We start from the raw sequence: 26700 nt of genomic DNA on the forward strand, positions 1-26700 counted from the left end.
CATTAGCAATAAGTAAAAAGCAAACAGACTAAAGCAAACCTTCAACATGACATCAGATCTCACCTTTGGTTACCGCTCTCTCACTTCCTCTGACTAATTCCCCCTGACTCTGGTGTCCGCTGCTTTCACAGTCTGTGGTGGAACAGTCCAGTGCATCCATCTCTGCAGGGAGTCTCCGAAGTCATCTATCCATCAGTCCATTAAACATACACATAAATACATAAAGTCAAACTAAAATAAATAACATGACAAGTGTATGGAAAAGTTGCTAAAGAACAGAGAACTGACAATTTGGGAGCAATGTGTGCAACAATGTAAAAGTAAACAGCATAAATCAAGAGAATAACACCATCACTGGAAGTTCAGCTACAAAATAAGGCCTCAGTTCACTTATAATCGAACTACAACAGCTACAGAGTCATTTAAGCAGAATTTATGGTCTGTCCAAACTTCAACATGTCTTCCTCACTCTGTTTCTTCAAGTGTCTCCTTGCTGAAAAACCACTTGAGAAAGCCAACGTCACAGATCCAGCCGTTTCCTGAGACCGTCTCCTCTTGAGGCATCACAAGTGAAGAGGTGGTAAAACGTCTGTTCCAACAACACAGTAAATAAATGGTCACAGTCTGTATTTAATCAGCACTTGAGCTTCACTAAGCAGAAAACCAACCCATCCACCTCCTAGATGCAGCATACTCACTTCCTGGTTGTGTCCTGTAGTTTGAAGAGAAGCTTGCAGACTTGTGCGATGTGGGCTGCAACAGTCCTTCCGAGGTGAGGTCTGGAGATCTAGGCAGTGTCCGGAGCTTGGTGGATCAGGTCAGGCCACAACATTCCCCTTCCAGCCTTCTTTAAGGTTGGACATATGAGACAGACAGAAAAAAAAAAAAAAAAAAAACTATTATTAGCAATAAGTAAAAAGCAAACAGACTAAAGCAAACCTTCAACATGACCTCAGATCTTACCTTTGGTTGCCGCTCTCTCACTTCCTCTGACTAATTTCCCCTGACTCTGGTGTCTGCTGCTTTCACAGACTGTGGTGGAACAGTCCAGTGCATCCATCCCCGCAGGGTGGAAAGTCTGCTGGGAGTCTCCGAAGTCATCTATCCATCAGTCCATTAAACATACACATAAATACATAAAGTCAAACTAAAATAACATGACAAGTTTATGGAAAAGTTGCTAAAGAACAGAGAACTGACAATTTGGGAGCAATGTGTGCAACAATGTAAAAGTAAACAGCATAAATCAAGAGAATAACACCATCACTGGAAGTTCAGCTACAAAATAAGGCCTCAGTTCACTTATAATCAAACTAAAACAGCTACAGAGTCATTTAAGCAGAATTTATGGTCTGTCCAAACTTCAACATGTCTTCCTCACTCTGTTTCCTCAAGTGTCTCCTTGCTGAATAACCACCTGAGAAAGCCAACATCACAGATCCAGCCGTTTCCTGAGACCGTCTCCTCTTGAGGCATCACAAGTGAAGAGGTGGTAAAACATCTGTTCCAACAACACAGTAAAAAAATGGTCACAGTCTGTATTTAATCAGCACTTGAGCTTCACTATGCAGAAAACCAGCCCATCCACCTCCTAGATGCAACAGACTCACTTCCTGGTTGTGTCCTGTAGTTTGAAGAGAAGCTTGCAGACTTGTGCGATGTGGGCTGCAACAGTCCTTCAGAGGTGAGGTCTGGAGATCTAGGCAGTGTCCAGGGCTTGGTGGGTCAGGTCAGGCCACAACATTCCCCTTCCAGCCTTCCTTAAGGTTGGACATATGACAAGGAGGAAAAAAAAACAAAAAAAACAATCATTAGCAATAAGTAAAAAGCAAACAGACTAAAGCAAACCTTCAACATGACCTCAGATCTTACCTTTGGTTGCTGCTCTCACTTCCTCTGACTCTGGTGTCCGCTGCTTTCACAGACTGTGGTGGAACAGTCCAGTGCATCCATCTCTGCAGGGTGGAAAGTCTGCTGGGAGTCTCCGAAGTCATCTATCCATCAGTCCCTAACTCAAAATTTGATCCCATTCCAGTTCTGTATTGCCTGTGGAACTCCTCCTCACCATGTTTTGCCATGGTCTTGTGATCTTTGCCAACCCTTCCACAGAGGCTCAGCAGTAATTACAAAGTCCAATGTCCTGACGTACTTGGAGACAGTCTGAGAAGACGCTATTGTCGACTACTGCACTTTACATCTTTTGCAGACTAATATGAACAGCTTGACAGCTCCATGTCTTGGGCTCAGAGACAGTAAAGTCCAAACGTAAAGTAAGAAATTAAAACAAAACAAATGATCAAGCACTACAGAATACAAGGTTTTCTACATCCAAGTGATAAAGTTAAATAAATTCATGACAATAATAAAGAAAAAGGATAACTATGAAAAACAAAGAAAAAACCATACACATAAATATGTAAAGTTAAACTAAAATAAAAATAAATGGAAATAAATTCCCAATTGAGAACTGACAATTTGGGAGCAATGTGTGCAACAGACAATGTAAAAGTAAATAGCATGAATAAAGAGAGTAACACCATCACTGGAAGTTCAGCCAAAGAATAAGGTCTTAGTTCACTCATAACCAAGCTACAGCTGCTACAGAATCATTTAAGAAGAATTTATGGTCTGTCCACACTTCAACATGTCTTCCTCAGTTTGTTCCTTCAAGCACTGGAAAAAGGCCTTAACTGTGTCTTCCCCTCTATGGCCTTTGACATAGTTTTTAAAACATAGTGAAAGGTTTCTCTACCATCTGTAAACACCTTTTCAGGTTTGCCTTCTGAAATGGCTGTCACTCTGTTTAGATTTGTTTATTAAGATTAGCAATTCTACTTCAAGACAAAGCCTGTTATCCTTTAGACCTTCTCTACAATTCAGCCCATGACAATGTCTCATTTCAAGTAAGTCAACAGCATATAGCTCAGTAGGAGCAAGTTAATCATTATTGTTCAACCTGGTAAACTTGCCACATCTATTAGGTTTTCAAAGTGGTCACTGCGTTCATCATCACCAGTAGGTGGAAAATGAAGCAAATATACCCAAACTGGGTGCATCTTTACAATCGTCTGAGCTATCTGAGTCGTTTCTCTGCCAGGCTTCCTTCCCTTACCCTGTCCACCACGCAATTAAAACAAAAAGGTACAACCCCTTAACACTTAAACCTGACCCAAATAACCCCACGTCGCTTGATACTGCAGTGTTTCTTGTCTGCGATTGACTGTACATAGCGCTTTACAGGGGCAGGAAAAATTCCCCTGTCGGGAGGCCTCCCTTTGTGCCGACGCCACAAACACGCAAGAATCGCAAAACTTTTCCTCAACACACCTATTTCAACCCTGAAAGGTCCTACTCCAGTCTCCCCTTGGAACGAAACTTGGCAGAGCGAGACGAGCCAGTGTTTGACCTCAAAGTCCAACTCACCCTGCCTGTACAATAAAGCTTCTATAAAAATTTGGATGGTGACGATGGACAGCAGTGCAACTATGCTCAGCGCACAGGCTGAATACTATTTAAAAAAAAAACCAAGTCTTACTTTGGAGGATCCCCAATCCATCTACATCAGACATGCCCATGTATCCTCCACCATTTAATGATAGAAAACTTAACAACTTACTGACCTAACAATGATTTTACTCAACATCAAAAAAAGTAATCAAAAATGTATCTCAGATGCCAATAGAGATTTTAAATGCATTCATAAAACATCATCCATGGGCTGAACAACTGTTTGAGAAAGCCAACATCAGAAACATATTTACAACCAATTCATCAGATCAGAACAGCAATGTTCTATTAATAATTCAATTTAAACCAGTCATCTGTCTCCTTGCTGAATAACCACTTGAGAAAACCAACATCACAGATCCAGCTGTTTCATTTGAACTTTCCTGAGACTGTCTCCTTTTGAGGCATCACAAGTGAAGAGGTGGTAAAACTTCGGTTCCAACAACACAGTAAATAAATGGTCACAGTCTGTGCTTAATCAGCATTTGAACTTCACTACGCAGAAAACCAGCCCATCCACCTCCTAGGTGCAGCAGACTCACTTCCTGGTCATGCCCTGTAGTTTGAAGAGCAGCTTGCAGACTTGTGCGATGTGGGCTGCAACAGTCCTTCAGAGATGACCAGAGATCTAGGCGGTGTCCAGAGCTTGGTGGATCAGGTCAGGACGCAACATTCCCCTTCCAGCCTTCCTTAAGGTTGGACATATGACACAGAGGGGAAAAAAAACAATCATTAGCAATAAGTAAAAAGCAAACAGACTAAAGCAAACCTTCAACATGACCTCAGATCTCACCTTTGGTTGCCGCTCTCACTTCCCCTGACTCAGGTGTCCGCTGCTTCCACAGACTGTGGTGGATCAGTCCAGTGCATCCATCCCTGCAAGGTGGAAAGTCTGCTGGGAGTCTCCGAAGTCATCCATCCATCAGTCCATTAACTGGAAACTTCATCCCATTCCAGTTCTGTATTGCCTGTGGAACTCCTCCTCAGCATGTTCTGCCGTGGTCTTGTGATCTTTGCCAACCCTTTCACAGAGGCTCAGCAGTAATTACAAAGTCCAATGTCCTGACGTACTTGGAGACAGTCTGAGAAGACGCTATTGTCGACTACTGCACTTTACATCTTTTGCAGACTAATATGAACAGGTTGACAGCTCCATGTCTTGGGCTCAGAGACAGTAAAGTCCAAACGTAAAGTAAGAAATTAAAACAAAACAAATGATCAAGCACTACAGAATACAAGGTTTTCTACATCCAAGTGATAAAGTTAAATAAATTCATGACAATGATAAAGAAAAAGGGTAACAGTTTGTGCTTAATCAGCACTTGAGCTTCACTACACAAAAAATCAGCCCATCCACCTCCTAGATGCAGCAGACTCACTTCCTGGAAAAGAACAATCATTAGCCATTAGTTTTTAAAAAAACAAAAAACAAAAAAAAAACAAAAACAAAAACAAAAAAAAAACACCACACACAATCATTAGCAATAAGTAAAAAGCAAACAGACTAATGCAAACCTTCAACATGAACTCAGATCTTACCTTTGGTTGCCGCTCTCACACCAGTGCATCCATACAGGAGTCTCCGAAGTCATCTATCCATCAGTCCATTAACTGGAAACTTCATCACATTCCAGTTCTGTATTGCCTGTGGAACTCCTCCTCAGCATGTTCTGCCATGGTCTTGTGAAAAGTCCTTCAGAGGTGAGGTCTGGATATCTAGGCGGTGTCCAGAGCTTGGTGGATCAGGTCAGGCCACAACAAAAACAAAACAATCATTAGCAATAAGTAAAAAGCAAACAGACTAAAACAAACCTTCAACATGACCTCAGATCTTACCTTTGGTTGCTGCTCTCTCACTTCTCCTGACTCAGGTGTCCGCTGCTTTCACAGTCCAGTGCATCCATCCATACAGGGTGGAAAGTCTGCTGGGTGTCTCCGAAGTCATCTCTCCATCAGTCCATTAACTCAAAACTTCATCAGATTCCAGTTCTGTATTGCCTGTGGAACTCCTCCTCAGACATCCAGCACACCGACATAGCGGCTGTAGATGCCTCCTTGCTTACACTACCTTTTACCTTAACAGTAATCACTTCTATATAGAGCAGACCTTAACTATCCAAACACAAATTTGAAAGTAGGGTCTGATTTATCAAAATGCCTGATTGTTGTTGTTGTTGTTTTTTTTCTTTAAACAGCTGCCTGTGTTTTTTGTCCTTCCACACTTTTGACTATGGTCACAAATTCAAGTTAATTTCTCTTATTTGAAGCATTTTGTCATGTGACATAAGTGCTGACATATGTCACTGTATATTCCACCAATCATCTGTCTGCTTTGGAAATTTGGTGCTTAGGTTGATATGCCAATAAAGCTAATAGGGGGGGAGAGGCAGGCCAAAATCTGACCCAACACAGGGTCCCCAAATCAACCCACATAAAGCTAATGGGGATGGGGAGAGGCCAAAATCAACCATATTAGGCAGGCCCTAAACAGCCCCAATAATGGGCCCCCAGATCAACCCCTAGCAGGCTGATTAGAGGGAGGAGAGAGAGAGAGGTGCGAGTGTGAGTCTGTGTGTATGTGTGTGTGACAGAAGGACAGAGAATGGCACAGCAGCCAAGACAAGGTAAAGTAATGGCACAGTGGCCAAGCAAACATCAGATACCACAAACCTCTTGAAGACACGGATGGACGGCAGCCAGGTTGGAAGGATGGACAGGAACAAATTCTCTAGGAGGAAAAGTTATGGCACGGCGGCCAGACATCCCGGCATCAAAAAACTTAAAGTCGAATACCTTGTATAGCCTCTTCTCCAACGTGGTCAAAATCGACGAGCATACAATAATCAGACATACAATAATCAAACAAACAATAATCAAACAACCGCCCGACCAACAGACTGATAGAGACCACCAATGGCAGCCACACTGGATGGACAGGAACAAATTCTGTAGGAGGAAAAGTTATGGCACGGCGGCCAGACATCCCGGCACCCAAGAAGCGAAACTTATACCTCGTATAGCCTCTTCATCCAACGTAGTCAAAATCGACGCTACAATGCTGCAAAAGGGTTAGAACGCGACACACGGGCAAATGGTCGGGCGGACAAATAATTATAATATGGTGGCAGTGTGTGACACAGACAGAAAAAGAGGGTGAGACAGATTGGCATGGTGGCCGTGTGTGTGTGTGTGTGTGTGCGTGTGCATGTGTGTGTGCATGTGCGTGTATGCATGTGCGTGCATGTGTGTGTGCAAGAGAGACACACACAAACACACACCAATAGCAGAATAAAAACTTCACTTACAACTAGTTGATTTATTTTCATGCTGATCTGTTTGTGGACCTGAAAGAAGAAGAAGAACTAGCTCAGTCTGAGTCTGCAGGTCAGAGCCAGATCACCTGTAAAGACAGAGAGTGGACTGATCCTGTCCAACACTCACACTCTGTGGACATCAGTTCACTGAGTATAAATCTATCTGTGTGAAGCTTTATACACACACACCTCACACTGATCAGGGAATAATCATTTCTCCTGCTGTGATCGAGCTTATGGAGCATTCCTGTCATAGTTATTGATCATATTGGAAACTGATGTGTGAGTGAGGATGACTGTGGTGAAGCTGAAAGATGAAGATTTTCAGACTGACTGCAGCTGGTTTAGAGACCTGCAGCATGTTCTCTTCACTGAGCAGCGTTTCACAATCTTTAAATATTGTTTATTGATTAAATTCTGCTCAAGGAGTAAAACGGAAAATCAACACTGATCAAACTGATGGTATTTTACCGACCGAGCTTCACTCAGAGCGAACCAGGGCCCTCAGGTTCATCTTCACCCAGGCCGCACCTGCACCTGTGAGCCAAATCAGCAGGTGCGCTTCACACAGCCACAGGCCTCGCGCACTGACCTGCAGCTCTGGACTCTAATATAACTAATAAATGTTTATGTGGGTAAAAACTCTGAGGACTTACAGGCTTGTCTCCACATACCCCTGATAACCTGTGCATGTGGAAGGTGAACTGAGGAGGCCGCTGAGGCCTAATTATCTCTGTGCGGCTGCGCTGTCCCGCGTATCATATTCAGCCTTTATCTTCACCACATGAACCACATCACGGTCCAGAATTTAAATATGTCAAACCACCAAGACTTGTGTGCACTCACTTTTCGTAGAAAGTCGAGAAAGCCGTTTCCAAACCGTCTGTCCAAGGTGAGCGGTGCGATGCCGACACGCGCACTGAGGCTGTGTGCGCGAGCGTGTGTGCAGAAAGTGGCGTCGGCGGCTCACGCGGTGGATAGGCCCGGGCCCTCTGTTGAAGTATCTGAAGCAGGGAGATTCACAGGCTGATACACCTGGTCTGGTACACCTGGTCTGTTTCCCCTCAGTGTGCTCACGCTATTCGCCATACTCACCCAGAAACTCCGTGGAAGTCCGTGTTCCGCACACACGCGCTCTCCTCTCCTCCAAACCGGCGCGGTAATGGCTGACTCGTACCGCGTCGTGGTCACAGTGGTACCGTGGTTTAGCTGAACTACGAGCTGAAACCAACACATCTCCAACACACGGCGCAGTATCCGGTTTTATTGGGTTACACACTGACTCAAAGTCTCGGGTCTTCACCGGATGAACAACAGTATTTCACAGATTCGAACGAACTCACAAACGGCGTCTCTAGCGTCCTCGCGGACTGCACCTGTCCCTTTTTAAATCCCACCCCTCTAACAACCAGGTGTGTCGACATCTCTGATTGGCTAATGATTGGCCAGTGATAATTGGGCCAGACCATTATATCTCAGGTCATGTATTAGGAAACAAAACATAGAATAGGGGTGTGCCATACCACAAAATTTGGTATGATCCAATACCAAGTAAATACAGGGCCAGCACTGCTGCTACCGACACCAATATCAATACTTTTTTACTCAGGAAAGCAGCTTATCTACTTTTGTGTGGGGCGGAGCAATGCGTCATAATTTATGAAGTGAATGCAATATGCAAACTTGATCATAATAAAACACAGGACAAAGATTTCTGGCAAATAAAAATACTTTTTAAGTCGAAATGTATTGTTTTTCAGAAACAATAATATAGTGGATGTTGTACATAAACAAGTTAACTGCTAGGAAAAATCTCAAAATTTGCAAGAGTAACAATAACTCAAATTGTAGAAAAATCAAATAATAAAAACACATAAAAAATGTTACAAAATCCATTCATGCATTTGTGAAAAAAAGTTGCACAAAGCCTTTTGATGCCCCTGATGAACTGCACTGAAGTGACTGAAGTGAGACTGCGAGACCTCTGTATCCTGCTCCTCATCTCTGCTTGGGACTTGCAGCTCAAAACCTACATTAGCTGCTATTAGCAACACAACTGAATCTCAGACCAAACTGTCATCAGTGTAGTTGCACTGTGGGAAATGTAGGCGCCAGGTTTTTACAAGGAGAAACATGAGTGGGAAGAAAAAAGACGATCCTTGATCCCCTTTTTTTTTTAACGGTTCATTATGGGACTGAAAACTTTAAAGTGCAAGTTTAGTTTTTTTGGTCATAAAGCACAAACAGTAGCTGGTGATTCTAACCTGTGATCGTGCACTCTGGCCACTCTGCCTTCAGGCCATGATTAACAATGTGCTGTTTCATGTCCGGAACAAAAGAGCCAAACTAAATCCTCCTCATATGTTCAGGGTATGGTCATTAAAGCTGTCTTGTAATGAAACTCAAGCCTCACCTTGACTCAGAGATGCATGCTTAGAAAGTGTCTGAGAGCGTGTGCATGTGCATGCATGTAGTGTTTTTATCTCAGGTGGAAACGTTTCAGGTTTACATTGTCAGAGTGCAACACATTTACAGAGGACAGACGTGACGCCCATGCATCTGCCAGTTGTGTGTTAAGAGCAGTGTGTGTTTATTTGCCCTGCGGCTACTTCTAGTTCAGGATACCTGGCTTTCATTCTGCTTTTTTCTCAGCTACTGTGTGTGTGTACAGAAAATTTCCTAACTAGCTGATTTATTGGGCTTCACAAGCATCGTACAAACCCAAACCTCATGTGGGCTAACCCCCTTTCTTCCTTGGGGCTACTCTTTTCCGGCCTCTCATGCCCCTTATAGAAAAATGCAGAGGGTTGTGGGGTCAGCAAATTCATTGCAACGAAGGTGCTACAAGCGAGAGCGACTCGTTTGATCTCCGTATGGTGCCTGTCTCCAATAAATTAACCAGCAATCGAGGCCATTTAGTTTGGTTGGGGGCCATTTGTGCAGGCATCATTAACTGGCCAAATTCAGGTATTTATGGGAAAACGTGTGCTTTGTCCTTATTGAAGCTCTTTGTAGAGGCTAAACGTGCAGTGCAGGGGTCCTGCTTAAAATTGCTGTGACTCAGTACCCGAATGATGAACTTTCAGAGTAAAAGTATAATAACTTTTTTAATGAACACATTGCAGAGGTGGTGTTTTTTCCACTTCAAAAGCCCCTCATTTCTCATATAAATGAAAGGCACTTATTGCGAACAGAAGCCTCTGCATTATGGTTGTCTCAATACATCAGTCACTTTGCAGTCAATAAAGGACTTGAGTTGAGCTGCTATGTCATCATTCAGTCCAGATGCTTGCAGTGATCTTTACTTTTTTTTTTAAAACCTGTGCCAATCCGCATGGAAAACAGTTTGAAAACAGAGCAAATTGCACTTTCTACAACTCCAGATTAAAGCGGCTGTTCTATGCAAACACCCACCACAGACCCACCACTTCCCTGTTATGCTAAACCTGAGACGGTGCTTCCTCTCTTCTGCTGCTTCAGTAATGATCAGAATGGGAGGATTTGACACCTTCTTCTCTTGCTTCTTAGTTTCAGAACGACGAGCCAGGTCATCCTTTCTGTGCCGTCAATGGATTTCACATGGCTTCCTCTGCGAGCTGCCGTGAAGTCATCCGCCAACACTCCATTACAGGTGGTCAAACCGTCTGTTCGCCCACGTCACAGCAGCTGCACGCAGGCTTTTAGCTTTCTGTGAGCTCAAGCAGAGGAGGTTTCCATGAGGAGGATGGCTCGGCTCTGAAGTATCATCATCTGGCCAGACTTCCTTCCTGGTTAACCATGTGTTTAAACGGAGAATATGAGAAAATCCTCATGTCAAGTGGGCAGATTTATTTGTTTGATGCTTTTTTTCCCTTGAAAATATTTTTTTATTTCTTTACTTGTACTTGATTAGTACATGAGAACAAGTTGTTTTCAGTGAAATGGTACTATCAATCCTTCATTTAGTCTTTGGTCTACTGGCACTGTCTCTGCTTTAAAATCCTGCCTTAAAATCATGTTTATTGTCGCTGTCCTGTCTAAAACTGCTCTGTCATGGCTCTATTTTTAATCTTTTATCTGGTCTTTTCCAATTTTGCTGGCTTTGTGTGATTATTTGACTGTTTTACCTCCTTTCTGTTAGCGTAGCTTGGCTGCCAACGGGAAAATATTTACGTAGTAAGACATAATTGCACCATTGACTCCTGTCTCATAATTCTCTGCAGACTCTTTCATGCGGCTGTTCATCCTCTGAGAGAAAAATGGTTAAATAAATATCCCTCAAAGGTCAACACCATGAAGATGGCTTGCTTTTTGGTCAAGGGTTTGAATGCACATTTCAAAACAAAAATCATCATAGTTGAAAACTGCATAGATTTACTTCACCCTTTTGACCGAATCTACTAATCGAGGTGGTTCTACTAGAACACATTATATTCACAGTTCACCATTTTAAATACTGGTGTTACTGGGCCTTTAAAGTGAGGATTTGTGTGAATATATGTTGAGCTGAACAGTACATTGAATAGTCTCAGTGCTGTGTAAAAACTTGCAGATCAAACTAATCCACCAGCAAAGGTACTTGGTCAAATGAACACTGAATATACTCTGTTATTGAACTGTGTTGTATCACACAAAGTCCACAGACACAGCCTGTCACAGCCACACAGTGAGTTAAAGCTTCTCCATGCCCTCATGATCTGCATAGGAAGAGGCTGCCTGTTGAGCATACCATGGTCATTCACAGCTCAAGCCCTGTGGCCCCAAGGGATGTTTGTCTTTCATTCATCAAATGCCATATTTTTACAGCACTGGCTGCGGCTGCTTGTCCTTTTCTGCGTAGCTGTCTCCTTCTGCTCAGTGGGACCTGCTGATGTTTTAGCGGCCGCTCGAATGATTTACAGTGGTGAGGAAAGACTCAGACTTAAACGGGACACCACGGGGGCTGACACGTTTTGAGGGGAAGTAGTATGTGTGGCTGATGGGGGTATGCGAGCACGAGGGGATGGTACTTCTGATGAACATACATGACTCATTCCCATAAATACCCATAAACACTTGGATGCGTATGCTACCGTATATCTGAAACCAGGTGTAAGATGTCTGCTTGTAGGCAGCACAAGCTTATCCCTGTATATTTGTCACTCTGTGTTTCTGTGTGTGTGTGTATGTGTGTGAGATATGTACTGTAACATAAGCCAGCGGAGCGTCTCCAGATACGCTGTCTAAAAATGGGGAGAAGTCAGCGACATACAGTTTCTTGGAAACAGGAGTTGCTGTGCAGTGTACTTTGCTAAGTTAGGACACATCTGTCTGTGTTCACACACACACGCATATATACACACACACACAGATAGACACGGCTGAGATTTATGAAGCTGTTTTCATGGAATGCGGAGCTGGCTCAACAATTCATCGCACAACTCACATCGCAAGTTAAAAAAGACACAAAAGTGCTAAGGGGCCCAAAACTCAATTTGTGACATATGTTAGGCTTAGGTTAAGTAGAGTCAAAGGTCATTAAAGGGTAAGCAGAGTAGTACACGTGTGTTAAAACATATGATTGGTGTCTAAACATGCAGGTCACACACAATTGGTCATCCATATGCTGATGTAGGTACAATTACACAACACGAGTTTCCTGCAGCATGTGTCACATGTGGCTGGACAGTCAGTTGTGTGTGGCCAGGACACTGCCCTGATAAACATAGGAGTTCAAGGAACCAATCCAAATGGGCAGCTGCACTTTCATGGCACTGATGGTAACTGAATACGACTGGAAGTTTGCTGGAGTGACATGTATCATAAGAAACATGACATATATGCAGCATTTGTGGGGATCTGAGTTTCTGAGGGCAGATTTGGGCTATTTAAGGACAGAAATATTTTGAATTTATGTCTGTCCAACTCAGATTTCGGTCTTGAACTTCACACCAGGGATTGGTACGTTGGTTCAGAGGGGGTCAGGGCGAGGTCCTGGGGCCATGGTGGAGAGCGGAGGACGGTGGGGGAGTGATGGTCACAGTATGTCCTGTCCCTGGCCCCTCTCCTGCAGTGAGGGCCTGCTTGCTGACAGGGGAATGACATCACCAGGGGGGCCCTTTGTCCCCCTTTTTGGGAGCGTTGAAATTTTGCACACAAAGGCTGCGCGGCACTCCTATCTCCAGATCTGAGTGGACGCAGCACTTTTGAAAATCCCTAACAAGATTAAACCATAGTGCAATCAGCTGTCAGTCTGCACACACTAGCTGCTTCTCAGAACTCACATAGCATCTAAGCCCCGCTGTTCAAACTGAACACGCAAGGGCCACATCCAAAACTATAGTGGGAAGGATGTTAAACTGTTAAAGGTAGAGCGCAGTTACTGGCGTAACCTTTTCAGACTGGCCAGCATGTGCAGCATTTCAGATTTAATAATAGATTAACATACAATTTAAAAGATTTTAATAATTTATTTAGGTAGCTTAATCCCACCAAAGTGCATAATTTCACTGGAGTCAAATGCTGAGGTAGCAGTTGCTTCTGCTGGCTGCAGCTTGAATGATCTGGTTTTGGTCTAAAAAGTTAAAATTATGATTAAAATTTAATGCTCTGCCTTTTTTTTTTTTTTTTTTTTTTTTTAAATAAATAATATCTGTCTGTGTTGGCTGTATGTTCTCATGGCCTGCAGGACACAGGTCACAGGTACATATCCATCCTATTACATCACAATTCCCTTGAGAGCTGTTGTCTACTTATAAATCAAACCAATACAAGTGGGATCCTTAATTTCAAAGAAAAGTCTTTCCTGTGCTGGTACACTTAACCCTTGTGCTAATCTTCAGAAACAGACGAGTGGCTGTTGTTGCTGCTGTTGTCCAGATGTGAACCTACAGTATCTCATGATTTTCTCAGAACACGACATAACTCAAAAAACAAAAGGCACACATGATGTGAATAAATTCCAGCGTTATGAGGGGATCGTTCCCCGTGTAGCGCCATATGTCAGGGTTTCACAGCTCGTGTCAGATTTTGTTCTTGTGCAGTTGCTCTGCTAGCCTCCCTCTGGAATAACACGCTGTCATTTTGTCAGGATGCAAACAGCTAATAACTGTGAGGGTGGTCCTTCATGATGCGGCTCGTGTTGTCTCGTCCTGTGAATTTCAGTTTTACAGGCTTTGACTTCTCACTAAGCCTCGCGTCAAGAATTTGTGTGGTGCAGCTTTCAACAACAGTTCTAAATATAGAAACAGGACAATGTAAACCTCTTGGAGTCTGGCCAGGGATACAGAGTACAATGCAAACTGTGAGTGGTTCACCTGGCTGTCATGACAACCCATCATTATTAGTTATTGTTATATCTCTGGTGTCCAAGGGCTGCTGTTAACAAACTCTGTTGTCATTTTGATGTGAATTAAATGGTAAAATATATAGGAATTAACTTTTCATTTAAAATTTCAGATCTGTGTTTTGTTCTTGTTCTTCTTGCACTCTCACAGCCCCCAAACTTCCACAGAGCCGAACAGTTAACATCTGATGACGTACATTCAAATATTAATGTATATATTCGATAGAGTGAAACCCACTTGAATAGATATCAGGGTACAGGTGGGCATAAGATGAGTTTTGAGACAATTCAGAGGATTTTCCTTTAAGGATGTCAAGAAGATGTTTGAGGTAATTTAATATAGAGGTAATATTTAATATAATTTAATATATAGACTATATATTGATAACATCTATATAGTATGTTCTAGGCACAAACCCTAATACGTATGTTTAATTAAATATACTCCTTCTCAATTAAATGATCAATTAAATTAGTTAAAAACTAAACAATAAGTTTTCAGTAACGGAGTCTCTCCTTTATTATTGGACCTGAGACAATTAGGAGGAGATGAGTTGACATGAAGACCTTAATGAGGAGGGAGCACAAATAGGTCAGCTTTCCTTAATGATGACAAAGGACTGCCTTTATTAGTGAGGGCATTTTCATTGCTTACCAAAAGGGTGTCGCTGGGCATTTGACTTAACTTGTACACATTCAAGTCACAGGCCACGTGAGGCATTTCAAATCTTAACGCCATCAAATCTTTGTTTTTTTTTGTAGGCCCATGTGATTAAAAACCCCATGTGCTCAGCCTCCAAACACAGTGACATGTTAAGAAAATGTGTAGTGCTCCGAACCTAAATGCTTTCTTCTGAAGTTCCTCTTCTTTAAAAATGCAGATTCAGTATTTACAAATGGGGTCCAAGATGTGTTTCATAACCTCGCCCATGTCATCGATGTTACATTAAACATTTAATTAGCAACAAAACCAATGAATGCACATCTGTCACATTGCTGCAAACAAGTCTTTGAGAAATCAAAGGCCTATCAAAGTATGGATGACCTCTCCACCCCGCCGACCCCGACACAGCCGTCTATAGATTCAGCCTGGTGGGTCAGACTGGTGTCAAGCCCTGGGGTTCAAAGGTGAGAATAAGACCAGTGCCATCCTGGAAATTAGACCAAACTAATTGTCCGTCAGTCCACTTTAATTACAGCTGAATCAAAAGAGAGTCTGGTTCACCCGTTCCAGGGCCATGACACCAGCTATGAGCGGGGGTGGGGGGCTTGTGGTGGTTGGGGGTGGTTATTACGGATGGAAAATTAAATTATGCATGCTGCAGTGCACTGGACCCAAAAGCAAATTCCCAATTTAATTAACAAACAAAGACCCATAAATAAGAAGCGTGGACTGTAGTTGGGTTATAACAATAACAGAGCAATCTTTCGAAAACATGTTTTTCTGTGGCTATTTCTGTTTGTGTTGTATGTGGCATTTCCATTTAAAAAAAAAAGTCAATAATTAATCCTGATAATGGATCAATCTACCAATAAAGGATTAGTTTGCGAAACAGACTTAAACGCTTTCTTGCCAAGAGTTAGTTTCTGAAGATCGATGCCACTTTCACATCTGTCCATTCAGGGGCTTGGCATCAACCATTTATTCTTTGCAATAACATGTTTGCAAGAACATATGTTTTCAAATTTCAGATTTTCACCCGAACAGGCCCCATCGTTCATGACGATCACAGCGGCTTTGACTTCAGCCATGTTTATCATTCATGACTGTCTCAGAGGTGGAATCTGACCCTTGTTAAATTGCTCCTTGCCCAGGCTAAATCCCTGCGCCTATGTGGGAATTGTGATGAGCATATTAACATTAGCATATTAGCATGCCTACTGCTAGTTAACAGTCCAGGCGATCCCCTCCCTTATTCCCACTGCAGCCTGTTTAACTCGGTCAGCAGCAGGGATCTCCATCTGCAGACTGAGCGCTCCCTTGGTGAAAGGTTTAGTGCATTTCCTTTGATGAGATAAATCCTCATGCCAGTGGATTCACCGTGCCTTCCTCTGTCTCTGCTGCATTCTGAACCAACTCTGGAAGACAGAGACATTGGGTATATAAGCTTGCTCTGCCATCATAGCATCTCCTTATGTCTGTGCAGAGGAGGCAACAACACATAAAGCACTTTAACCTCAAAGATGCCGTAAGTGCACTTCAGTCTGTAGTGCCTTTTCTCTTGAAAGTGCCATCAGACGGAGGACGAGAACAGTGTGCAGAAGTGGTTTGGACACGTATGGAGCTCGTGTCTGGTTGTTGTTGTTGTTGACCTGATCTATGCATGTGCCCAAGTATGCTCTAAATGTGTTAGCTGGTGGCCATCACATTCCTTATCTCTGCTCAAAGTTTGCCGCCCAAGATTCGAGCCACGTGTGGGTCTGGAGAACTGCTATAGAATATCACCCTGCAAGCAGTTCCTCACAGTGTGGAATGCCTATTTTTGGCTGGACCGGTGCATTTTTCTGCATGGGAAAAAAAAAAAGTCAAGCCCTCCTGACAGCACTGTTGAGCAGTCGCAGCCAGCTGTGAAGTGTTGCTTTTAAGGACTCTTACTGTAAAACATGTGGCTGGCTTCCTTAAATCAAGCTATTTGTGGCTCCATAATTACAGTCTAGACATGCTTCTGCTTCTTAACATGAATCTGGAGTTACATCTGAATGTACACATAACATACACAGACTTTGGGCAGTGAAAACATGAAGTCTGCTACCTTGTCAGTAAGACTAGGAAAAAACAGCGGCTGCGAATTGAAATGTTTTTCACTGTGGTGACAGATTTTGATTCTGCACTGAAGCAGTAATGGAGTAGTTCATTTTGGGAAATACGCTTATTAAGTTTCTCTCTGAGTTAGATGGTAAGATTGATACCACTCTCAAATCTGTCCGTTGAATATGAAGCTACAGTCAGGAGATGGTTGGCTAACTGCCTCCTCAGTGCTGTCGATCTTCTCATCTAAAAAGCAAAGAAAGCAAATTACCCCATTTCCGTATTCAACATTTTCTTTTCATTTTTCAGTGAAAAGAATCAGTATGTCTGCATGGTGGATCTGAACCACAAATATATTTAAATGGACATCCTATTGATCCCAGTTAGATCTTCAATAGGAAGTCAACAGGCTGATACAATCTATTCTGACAGGTGTGATTAAGCATCCAACAACTCAAGTAACATGCTATCATATCACTGAAAAGGATGTTAATCCAATCTAATTGAGTTTTCATTTTATAGTACTTGAATCGTTAATCATTTTGAATATTCATCACCCTGTTTTCCAGTAGTCTTACACCTACTTGTGTTCCCAGAGTGTTCATGTAAAACAGTCAAGTATCTGGGTGTGGACAAAAAAAAAAAAAAAGATCCAGACAGGAAAAGTTTTATTTTTGACATCACAGCTACAGAATCAGGTCCAAGTGAAGGACGAGGGAGGTGGAGGGAGGGATGTGAAGTGTTTCAGAAGGAAAATGAGTTTTCAGTTCATTGTGGAGGAGCGAGGGGGTGGAGGGGATTGGAAAAAACATGTCCGTTGCATAATGAAAATTCATTAACTTGAGAAATACACAGACATGAAAAGGACTGTTATCTTATACTTATGCAAAACATCATCAACATGTCATCAGTTCCTGAATTCAGAATTATCATCTCACTACTGATATTGGTTCTATTAGAAACATATGGCCATGCTTAATGGTGAGCAATTACATCTTTGGAATAATAAATCTGTCCCTATAAGAGGGATTGTACATATGCCCCTGAGAGAACTGGTGAGCAGCAAGTACACTTAATGCAGAGGATAAATGAGCAACATATGTTGGTGATATAATCTTAATGTAGACACCTAAATAAATCTGCTACAACAGGGATTAGGTTTAATTTATAGAGGAATAACTGAAGCACTGTGAAGAAGATATTCAGCTGTCTTATCCTGTACTGAACACAGACTTTTACACGTGGTTTGTCCTTCATTTTACTTTTCACTAAATTAGACTGATGAATCAATCATCATTACCATCACTGATCCCTTTTAGGCTTTAGAAAAGACAGACAAAGTTGAATTGCTAATACTAATCAGAAGCAGATCCATTATCTTGCACTCTTTGAAACCATGAACTGTATGACCACATCTTCTTGTACTCTCAATGTAAAAGGGAAAGTCCATCAATCAAAGTATCCTTTAGAAGAGCTATGAAAGGCTTGACGTTACGCAAACAGTAATTTGACTTGTCCTACCTCTAAAGGGGCCCTGGTGGTGTCACGTTGTCCCCTTGCACTGAGGTTCACAGCGGGGGTCTATACAGGCCCGACCGGGATTCCTGCATCAATCTGGAATTGTCTCCTCGTTTGGTGAAGAGGGGCCTAATGGGAAAAAACGTACCACCTCATCACCACCTCCCAGGGCTGCCATAATGGAGCATCCATGGTCATTAATGGAGCGTACCTCCCACCTCAAGAGTCTCTATTCAGTCTCTGTCATCATTCACGGCCATCACTTCCTCAGAATTTAATGGCTTTGGAGGTTCCTTTTATCCCATTGTCTCTATGCCTCTGTGTCCCTTCCCCATTTAGGAGCCCAAACTAGAGGACGGGCCTGTTAGTTGGGCGTTGGGGCTGACCTCTGCACCCCTTCACCGGAGAATCCTTCAGCTTTGTTTTGGGCCTCTGTCCCCCTTGCCAAGGCAAATCAGACCCTAGGCGGGTCATGGAGAGAGGGAGCCACTGGGGGTCTCATTGTCTTCCCATTCACATCATAGACAAGTGGCCCAGAGTGGACATCAGACGCTCCCTATAGCCACACACACTGAAGGGACAATGTCCACACAAAGTGACAGCTCCTATTGGGAGAGGAATGCATGTGAATCGAGAAGGTTCAAAGAAGCACGCCAGCAAACTAGCGACATGGGAATATTTGATTGCCAAGCACTATTTCTCCCTCCTCCATCTTCTGATGACATTCAGGCAACAGTGAGGAAGATTACAGTCACAACGATTTATTATAATGTAAGGTTCATCATATAGCATAGTTAATGCATTAGGAAAGAATCCGTATGAAGTTGCAAGTTGCATTTTCCACGTGTTCTGCTCAAAAACGCTCGAGGAAATCAATCAGTGATCCATCAGCACTGACCATCCAAGGCTGATTCCACTTTCTGTGCTTTAGGGGGCAGGAGAGAACCAGAGGAAAAGATTGGCTGGACCTCACAGGCAGGGCCGAGGGGTCGGAGCAAATCTGTGGCTGGGGGTAAGATTAGGAGGCAGCTGAGAGAGGGCACGCGGCCGTCCTCCAGTGCACATTCCCGCCATGGCCCGAGGCCAGGAGCTGGGGATTAATAGAGACTAAAGAGAAGGGCTGGCATTGGCAAGTCACCGGCAATCATTTCCATGCATTTTCTACTCGTCTTTCTGATGACAATGTGCATTTGAATGCATGCAAATCAGGGTGCAAGGATTAATTTAGAGAACTGTGACAAAACTCATGCCTCGCTCATTTGATCACAGATTCATTCAATTACCCTCTTCGACACTTGGCAGACTTTGGATATTTGCAGGTCCATATAAAATATGGGGTATGTTGCTATTGTGTGTGTTCTAATTTACTGACTTTTCTCAGCTGGCTCTTTTCAGTGTGCATCGTAGGAGAACACCCCCCCCCACCCAGGATACTGTACTTTTTCTTATCACTCATTTTCTCATCTATTCTCAAGTGGTAATGTAGTGGGCTCAGAGAACCAAAGCCTCCTGTAGATCTATTGACCACCAATTCATTGGCTCATCACAGGACATATTGCTGTTTTGTTAGCCCTGTGAAAAGCAGCTTAAGAGGTTCATCTTTAGCGATACCTGCTGAGAGTTAGAGCTGAACCTGAATAGCAGTCTGTAATAGTCTTTCCAGTGTCTGGAAGAGGCGCGTCAGTGTAATCACATCCACAGACCAGGAAACTTGGAATCCATGTTTGTGGCCAGATAAATGGGAACTGGCTGCTTTCTATTATCTACTGTTTGAAGCTAAACAAGGTGGAGAAAGGTGATAAGGGAGGAACTGAGGGCTTAAAGTAGTCCTGCATGAGTCACATCCATGAATCATTTTTCTCTCTTAAAATTTCACAGTATCACAAAAGATTCATAGTCAAAAGTGCTAATGTTTTAATAGAGAGACGAGGCTCGTCACCTGTACTTATTTGCCATGCAGCTTCTTAAAACAGTCCATTCATGTGGGAGTTGCACAGGTCCCTGTGAATCATAGGTCAAGACAATAAGCAGAGAAATTATCTCAGAGAAGGAGAAAGTGGGCTTCAGTTAAATGAATCACCGGCAGGTAAAATAACACATTCTAGGTAAAAGGTTAATGCTTTCAATCGCCTGCATGTGAAACAAATAGAGGGAAGCCTGTAAAGAAGCTTGTAATTATGACTTCTGTTGTTTTTTTAACATCACATGTGCCTCGGTGGTGTTGGACTTTGTTGGCCAGCTGTGGCACTGTTAGGCAGCCTTGTGTAATTTCACTCATTCTTGTTTATTTGAACTCTTTCCAATGTTTGGATTGTTTTCATGTGTGTAGGTGAGGTGTCTTTGTGTGTTTTGTTCCAGTATCTAAAACTGTACTGAACTGGTGCCTGACTCACTCAACAAAATCCCAAGTGTGTGGCAGGCTACATGTAGAGTTATAAAGAGTTACCGTCATTAAATATGTAAATTAGTCATCTGGAATATTGTGTTTGGATGCAGCCGGAAATGCATCCTTGAATTTTAATACCACGCTAAACATAAATGTGGCAGCACTTCAGCGAATCAATGAAACAAGCGGATACTGTATGTGTGATGTTGTTTGACAGTGAGGAACAAATAGATAATATTGGGAGCAGCAGGGTTTTCCCTTTTATACATTTTCCTTCACAGGTCTTTGACGCTTAAAGAGGATCAATTGAACTCTGATGTGTGTGTGCTCGCCCCCTCACCTCCCTGCCTTTCACTGTTGCCACGTCGACGTCATGGAACGTATGATGTCACCGCCAGAGCGCACACACACGCGGCACATGCTCTCACCTGGTTTCCGCGGCAACCAAACCACAGCAGTTTCCTCCCCACATGTCGCAAGATGTGTTCAGTGAAAGGCCTCGTGCATACCTAGAAAACACCGGGAAATCAAGAGAGAGTGATGCACAGGTTATATGTGCCATCCGGGGCTGTGATGGACAACAATAGCTTTTCTCTGGTTTTGTCTTTTTGTTTTTTTTGTTTTTTTCTTGTCTGTATCTGTGTGACTCACAGCAGCTAAAGAGAAATGTTCTGAGGCTTGAGATTCAACACCTTTCACTAACAGCTTTTTTAATACATCAAAAGCTCAATATGTGACACACTTTTAGCTGCGGCTTCACGCTCAAGGCCTGGGACAACACACCGACAGTAACAAAACACAAAGTGCTTTTCATTTTAAAAATCTTCATGAGCTTTTTCTCTTACTTGAGAACAGTGTGGGATCGAGCAAGAAAGAAAAAAAGTTTATCTCTCTTCATTTTTAATTATCTTTTACAAGTGTACCACAAAAAACCCTGAACTAAAATCTGAACGTCATCTGCAAGCACCGGATCAATCATCTGATTCAGATGTCAGAACAAAATGCCACAGGTGACGTTTATGTGAGTGAAGAGGACATAGACGGCACAGTCTTATTTTCAGAATGTTTCTTCAGCCCTGTGCCTGCAGGCAGGACAAAGGCCTGCACAGACTTTGTGTTCTACAATTAGACAATCGCACAAAAGGCAACGCTCAACTGACTTTGGCCAACTCTCTTGTGCACATTGTCCCCAGAAAGAAGTACTGTACAGTGTGTTACCACTTAACTGGCTCAGACTGACAAACAGCTGGTAATGGCAGTTAATCATGAACCTTTTCTTTCTCTGGCGGTCGACACACCACACGGTTTGACTTCTAATAATACACACGCGCATTGTAGAGGCGCACTCGGCGTGCAAAGACACGAGCGCGCACGCACTCACTACACACGGCCTGCTCGGCGCAGCTCCAGGCCTTATGTGTAACTGGCGTGACTGGTTATCTCCATGGCAACGGGAATGTTGGCCCTGGCAAGTGCCAAGAGAGCAGCTGGTAGGTAGTGGCAGATTAGTCTCCAAACAGATTTACAGCCAGTCAAGTACTGCATGCCCTTTAAACAGAGGAAGAAATTATAAAGAAGCCATTAGAGTGAAAGGAAACAAAGAAAGGATTGTAGTACAACTCAGTGAGTCCACTGACTGAGAGGAGGAGAAACCTTTTCCTAGCTGATCTGCCAGCTCGCTGGAGGTGTTGAGTGTGTGTGAGGAGCTTGTACGGCAAATGGCAAATGATCAAAAAGAAGAGAAAGTACTACAGTTCAGTTTGCTTGGTCTCCTGCTGTGATTCAGAACTGTGAGGACTGAAACAGGGAGGAGTGAATTTCAAACCAATCCAGGCACTTGTTTCTTTTGTGTTGATTGGAGACATCAAAGACGACTTCCAGTCAAAATCCTGATTTCGAGAGGTTTGATGTTGACTTTTTGAGTCAATAACCACATTTTTTAAAAACATATTTATTATTTGTTGCCTTATGCACAGACAAATACAGAGAAACCAAAGCAAAATGAAGGATTTTAAAAAACGCACAAATGACACAGTTTTGCTCAAGTTTGTTAAAAAACTAACAACAATAAAATCTCAAATGTATTTCACATCGTTCATGTCTGAGACTGTCCTCCCGTCAAAAACAAAAAAAACCCCAGAGGTCGTTCATTACGACCCATCGTTAAGCTCAAGCGAAAAAAGCTCTCTTTTAATTATGACGGGAGCAGAGGAGGAAGTCATCTGAAGATGTTATAACTCAGTGTAGGGAGGAGGTGGATGGTTGACAAAACATTGACAAAACACTGGACTTTAACATGGGACACCTCTGTTTGTTTCCCGTTTCCAGCCAACAGTCATCGTTGGTTTATTTCAACCATGACAACGAACCTCAGTGAAGCACTTATTTTATCTCAAACCATGATCTTTCTCTAAACCTTAACTATTTGTTCTTGAGCCTAAACAGAAACAAACCTTTAGCAAAGCACTGTCACATCATAAAAGGACTGGTGACTGGCAGTCAACACAAAGGAGATTGATCAGGGTTCTTTAGTCATAACTTTTAGTCATTAATAAAGAAAAAAACGTGTAAATTTACACCAACACTCTCACAGCGACAGACTGAATGTTCCACTGAGGAGCTGAGTCTGGCTGGAAACAGTGATTAAGGATATCTAACGACACTTTCTGATAGGTCTTGTGCGTTATTAGGTGTCAGTTATTTGTTAGAAATGGAGTGAGGATGACTGCAGAGGGAGTTTAAATTTACATCTGTAGTCGTGATTGTAGGAGAATCCCACACCTCTGCTGTCACATTTCAGCTGCCGTCTCTGAAATAAGCGAGTCTGCTTGGTTTTATTCTGCAGTTGGAGAAGTTTAAGTCTGATGCCACTGCTGCTTCCTTTCTCTTCCAGGCTGGGTACACTTACATTAAGGTTTGAGAGTGATGTTTATCACTTGATCACATCCGGACGCATCGTACACGAGCTGTAGGATCACAGAAATCTGTGAAAGAGGTTAAAAAGGAAACTGAAGAAGAGTGAAACTCAATATTCAGTGGGAGGCATTTTCAGGCCAAAAGTGGCCATGTTGTGATGCCACTTCATGAAATCTTGGATATCAGATGAAAAAAAAAAAAAAACACATAAAAATTACAAGAACAGCTTCATGCTTTAGACCAAATTAAACTAACATAGATGAATCGAGCCCAAATTGACTTTTTATGATAATTTCATCCCGTGCAGCTGCTCCCTGCATCGTCAAATCCAGCTCAGGAGTTTGAAACTTGTGTGTTTATTAATGCATTAATTTTAAAATGCACGCCACTGCAGCATGTAATAATGTGGCAATGAGCTATGCGTGCCCTCCTGGTTTCATATATTTCTGCATATGCAATTATTTTTATGGCTTTTAAGAAAATGCCAAAACACATTTCTCACTCTGGCATCAGGTGATTTAAATTCAGAGTGAGTCTGTTTCAGGAGAGTTGGTGTCCATTACGGTGTTTTATGTCTGCTGCTGTCACGATTTACTGACTTTTACTGCCACCTCACAAAAAAGTAAAGAGTATGAGTAACAGAGACATAATTTTTAGTATTCCTGTTCTGAGTGCAAATGAAATCCTTCTACAAAGGTTTTTTCTTCCAATGATGTGTCTATTAGCAGATGTTTTAATTCTGATCTGATCTAAGATCATATTATCTGACACCAATTACCCCTCCTTTTACAGCTAAAAATAAACGGACATAAAAAGGAGGGGCGGCCATCGAGTGTCTGAAAAACACTATCATGAATTATCATTTTGAATTGTTCCTATGATTAATATCATGCCCTACAACAAATGTTTTTCATACTGCTGGCGTTGCCAAGCCATCCATTACCAGTCAGTGTGGGACTGATGATTACACTGATTGAGGGTGAGCTGCCGCAGTATTCCCAATCCAGTCTGACTCAGGAATATCTGTCCTCGCCAACAAGCCTCCCCTTTCTGCAGCGCTCATCATGTTAACACTTCGTTGCACGCTCCAGCAGCTCGTCAGCCGCAGAACAGATAAAAGGGAACATAACCAACAATGAAGGCGATGATTAGCACAAGATGTAAGACCATATTTAACAGTCAAGAGCTTATTTGTGCTACTTTTTTTTTTTATTTAATATTTGTGAGGAAATGAGGGCTGTTAATGTGTGTAAGTGGGTGTTCGCCTGGTGAGAGGTCAAAAACACCTTGCTGCAGGCTACGCACTTGACATTACAAACTTCCAAAATGCACTTGACATTAAATTCATTACCTTAATGTCAACATGACATCACTGGTGACCTCTTGTCAGCTCATCAAAGATAATCACCTTTATGCTGAGGAGCTACATGCACACAAGACAAAAAACAGATAAGGATTAAGCAGGATTCAAGCCCCCAAATGAACAATTAGGAACTAGTCTAGGCATGTCCTGGCGAGTGCCCCACTGCCATCACATCAGTGGGTGAGCATGAAGTGCAGCAAGAATCCACAGACTGTTGGGAGTTTGTACTCCTTCTAACAGAGCGGCAGCTGCCTCGTGCAGCTGTCTGGGGTTGCAGCTTTAGATAGATTCAACAGAACCGGTCAAAACACACCAAGAAATCAGAACAGGTGAAAAAAAAAAAAAAAGCTACCACAAAGAGGCTTGCTGCACAGATTCATCCAAGAGTCCAGTAACTGATGTGCTTTCCAAACAACTGTCAGTTTCTTATTAAACATGACAGAATCCGCGGATGGTTTACCGAACAAGTCCACCAGGCAACCGGCCCAGAGGGGGTCAGGGGGTCCGACTGACTGTTAACATTTCCAGTTGGAAAGTCAGTCAGATGACTGCAAAGAACTAAACAACTACAAAGAGCTTCAAAACAATAACAGAGAGAGTCAAAAACAACCACACACACACAAAATAAGCACAGATATACAAAATGACCAGTAAGACACAAAACATGACTACACAGAAACATCTACAAAGACATAAAATGTCTGAAGTAAGGAGACGCAAAATTATCAAATAAAAGACACAGCTGCATCATTTGTGTCTCTGCCCTGCGGCCCGTTGTCTCATACTCAATCAATGATGAGGATGAGGATCAACAATGAAATCATTTATATCTTGAGCCTCAGCCTGAACACTCCACTGTACAGTACTCATCATGTATCAATCAGAGCTGTTAAATAAAACTTTTACTACATGGAAACACGCAGGCAAAACGAGCCAGTGTGTCTTAAAAGCCTCTCTTATGTAATTCTGTAGCTTGTAAGTTGGCTCGGTGCCTCAAAACCTAATGAAAGAGCTTACAGAGAAGTTCAGGCTTCATTTAAAAAAAAAAAAAAAAGTGCTAATTCCAAACATTAGGGCCTTTAACTTGTCCTAAATCTCTGGAGAAGCAGGAACAATAGCTTTTGATATTAAATGCACAGGGAGGATATTAATCAGAGATACAGTAAGTGAAGTGCCTCTGTACAATTGTTGTTTCCAAACTGGGCCGTATATGAGAAAGGCTGGCACTCTGTCAAATATCTGACAAGAAAGGAAAGAGCGTGGAGCTCACCGAAGCAAAACAAGACACTGTGTGCCTGTGTAAGACCACTTACTGAATGCTACCAACAAGGTTTTATAAGTTAACAGCTTGAAAATGGAGCAAAGTGAGTCACCGCTTGTCTTGAATTCTAAAAATCCATGATGCTGTTGTTGTTGTTGTTGTTTTTATTTTGATTTCATTATTTCATCCCACATGTTGAATTTCACGAAAGAAATATTTTCTTTGCGAGACCCTTGGGTGACAAAAAAAAAAAAAGAAAAAGAGGATTCTGTGTACAAAATAAACAAGTTTTTTTCTAGAAGACGAGCAGAGGAGAGAACCACATTTCTTCAAACCTTTTCTCTGGGCTCAAGTTGGTGGATAGTTTTTTTTTTTTTGTAACA

Source organism: Toxotes jaculatrix, chromosome 20, assembly GCF_017976425.1.
Source record: "Toxotes jaculatrix isolate fToxJac2 chromosome 20, fToxJac2.pri, whole genome shotgun sequence".
Classification (NCBI taxonomy): Eukaryota; Metazoa; Chordata; class Actinopteri; family Toxotidae; genus Toxotes; species Toxotes jaculatrix.